Below are 3,620 nucleotides of genomic sequence, written 5' to 3' on the forward strand. Positions count from 1 at the left end.
ACCTTTCTCTCCATTCATTTTGGTTTGTGAACTTGTGGTTTTGGTTTATGAACTGAACCAAGAAACCAGTAGAGCTAAATCCATTAGTCCCATTAATTAATTTGAACTGATATGGCAATAATATTCCAGAAAAGAGAGAGGGAGGGAGAAAAAGAAGCTGGTTCTAAAAATCTCTAAGATAACGAGATTCAGACAACCTGTTCCCAGGTCGAGCATACTTAATGAGTTGATTGGAGATCAAGGGAGGACTTTACAAGGGACGATTTTGTAGGTTCGACCGCCAAAGGGGTCGCGACCCACAGGTTGAGAACCGCTGCTTTAGGAGGACCTTGTGATTCAGTAGGTTTGGGGTGAAGCCTGATGTTCCATATTTCTGAACAGATCACAGGGCAGGCTCCTGCTGCTGATACCCAGACCACACCCTAAGTAATGAGGGTTAGGTCACGTCTCTGGTTGGCATTGGCATTTGCAAGAGTGACATTTGTACTGCTGTCCTTGTGAGCACAGGAATACAAAGCATCTTTCCTGCCCGAGCTGACAAATTGTCTCAGGATGGCTTAAAACTGAATATAAGTCCTTGTTAACATTTTTGTTAAATTGGTACAACAACTCTCCTATTCTCATGAAGTGGAGGTAAGTAGGTTTTAACCTATATATCATCTACAAGACAGAAGAATGGACCCGGAGGGTGATGACATATTCAGGTATGCATTTATCCACTCAACAGTCATTTTACTGAATTCCTATTATGAGCCATGCTCACTGCTAGGCACTTAGGCTGCAGAGATTAGTTCCCTAGTGCAAAAGATGACTTTTCTGGTGCAAAAGATTATTTCTCTAGTGCAAACAATTACTTCTCTAGGGCAAACGTACTCTCATGACTTTTTCAGGGCATATCAAAGATCCAGATTAGGGAATGTCTTTCACAATCACCTTTTGGTGGCTCCACCCACCCTTAACCCTAGATTGGTTGCTTTCCCCATGTACCCCACACTCACAAAGCACAGGAGAACAACACAAAACTGTCTCCAGCTGACAGTCTAACCCTTGGTAAAACTGAACAGCCCCTGGCAGAAATTACTCAGGTTAAATGCAGTACTTATGAAGAGATTGGGTGTGCCACAGAATGTGAGGATGGTAAAAGCAGATGTTAACAGCTTTAGCAAATCTCACTCTAGGATTAAAGGAATATTGACAAGAGTAATGCCATTGAGGAAAAGAAAAACAAAAAAACCCCACAAGTTTTAGCCAGGTCTACAGTGCATGACAACTAGAGGCCATTTGGACCCAATTGATCTTTGCACCCTATCTCCCTATACTTGTAAAATTTACTTTGTATTTTTTATCAACTGGTACCACTTCCTGTTTCTTGAATATCCATTTCACGCCTTCCCACCTCTATGTTTTTGCTCGGACTGAAAAAATAAAGCAAAACAAAAAGAAACTATTATATATTTTTCCAAATATGACCAACCTTTACAGGTTCAACTCTAATGCTGCTCCTTTATGAAGTATTTCTCCTTCTGGGCTCTCATATCATTGAATTTATTTTGAAAATAGCATGAGATTCTCTTTCAATGATGTGCTAGTGGGTATTTCTTTTTCTATCCTTTTAGATCTTAAATTGTAAGCACCCTGACGAGAAAAGTTCTACTGACCCCAGATTATCATAGGTGGATGGGTTGGGAGTTGAGGAGGAGCAGGTTTCAGAGATGGCAAAGTTTATTGAAATGTGTTTTCTTTTAATTATTTAAATGTCTTTTTTTCTTTTGCTTATTCTGACTGATACTTGTCATGAGAAGATAATAGTAGGCAAAAAATGGGATTGACTCTAAAATGAGATCAGATTATGTGGTAGGTTTGGGAGAAATATAAGAATTGGAGATGAACAATTTGACTCAGGGTTCCTGAGTTTGAAGATAGATCACATAATCATGATTAGTTGTGAATTCACAATGAAACCACATAACGAGATTGGATGCTTTCTTTTCAATTTCTGGAAGTCAATGAAATTGAAAGTTACTTCTATAAGGAAGCATTTTAAAAGCGTCATTAAAATGGATACCAGTTCGGTCTCTTTTTGAAGCACAATTTGTGGAATGCCAGTGCTATGTAATGATATTAGGGACAAAGGAGTCGATACAACTATTACCTTAGGACATAAAATAAAAATATGGGGATCTGCCATGTTTTTTTAAAAATATAAAAATCAATAAAATCTCCCAGTATCTCCACAGTACAAGGATGCTATGTTTACCCGGATAAGGATGGCGTAGCTTCTTCAATTTAGATAAGCTGAGGATTTTCTAAATCACCAAACCCTGGTTCCTTTTTTCCTTAATAGTTCTTCCTTCCTCTCACATTTTACAATAAGCCGCAAGAGGAAGCCAGGCAATGCCTTCAACACTTTGCTTAGAATCTTCTCCTCTAAATATGTAAACTCATCATTTCTGCATATGGCAAACTGCAGTTCAGCTAAGGTCTGCCACTGTATCATAAGGGTATGCTTTCCCCCCACTTTCCAATAATGGGGTCTTCATTTCCATCCGTGTCCTCACCAGCAGCACTTGTAACGATCATATTTCTGCCAGCAGTCCCTTTCTGGCATATTCAGTATTCCCTAAGAAGACACAGGTGTTCTTTTCCGTGGCGTCTGATTCTCTACCAGGCTTCTGAGTGCTCACTCGCAGGGTGAACATCCACGTCCTTCCCAACAGTGCATCCAAAGCAACTTAAGGTTTTGAAAAACGGTGCTCCGCAAAATCCTTCCAGCCTTGGCCATGTCCCCATCCCGAAGCTACTTTCACATTTTTAGGTATTGGTTACACCAGCACCCCACTTCCCAGCTCCAAAATCTGTATTGGCTTCCCATTGCTGCTGTAGCAAATAACCATCAACCTAATTACTGAAGGCAACACGCATGTGTTATCCTACATGGAGGTCAGACGTTTGAAATGAGTCTTACTGGACTAAAATCAAAGTGTTGGCAGGGCTGTGCTCCTTTCTGCAGGCTCTTAGGGAGCGTCCTTTTTCCAGGCTGATGCAGCTTCTCCAGGTGCACACATCCCTTGGTGATAACTCCCTTTCATCTTCAAAGCCAGAAATGATAAGTTAACTCCTTTTCACATCGCATCACTCTGACTCTCTCTGACTCTCCTGCTTCCATCTTTCCTTTAGAAGGACCTTGTGATTGCTGTGGCTCCACAGAGCTAACCTGGGATAATTTCTCCATCTCAAGGTCAGCTGATTAACAACCCTCATTCTTTTTTTAAAATATATTTTTATGGATTGCAAAGGGGAAGGGGGAGAGAGAAATATCAATGAGGAGAGAGAACCATTGATCGGCTGTCTCCTGCACGCCCCCCACTGGGGATCGACCCTGCAGCCCAGGTATGTGCCCTGACCAGGAATCGAACCACAACCTCCTGGTTCACAGGTCAATGCTCAACCACTGAGCAACACTGACTAATTCTATGTGCAACTTTAATCCCCCCTTGTGAAGTGCCATGGAACATGATGTATTCACCGGTTTCAGGAATAAGGACATGGGCATCTTTGGGTCAAGGGTTGCGGGGCATTCTTCAGCCTACCATTCTATTAACTGTTGAGGAAAAACATGG

The sequence above is a fragment of the Myotis davidii genome, unplaced genomic scaffold (genome assembly GCF_000327345.1).
Source record: "Myotis davidii unplaced genomic scaffold, ASM32734v1 scaffold392, whole genome shotgun sequence".
Lineage (NCBI taxonomy): Eukaryota > Metazoa > Chordata > Mammalia > Chiroptera > Vespertilionidae > Myotis > Myotis davidii.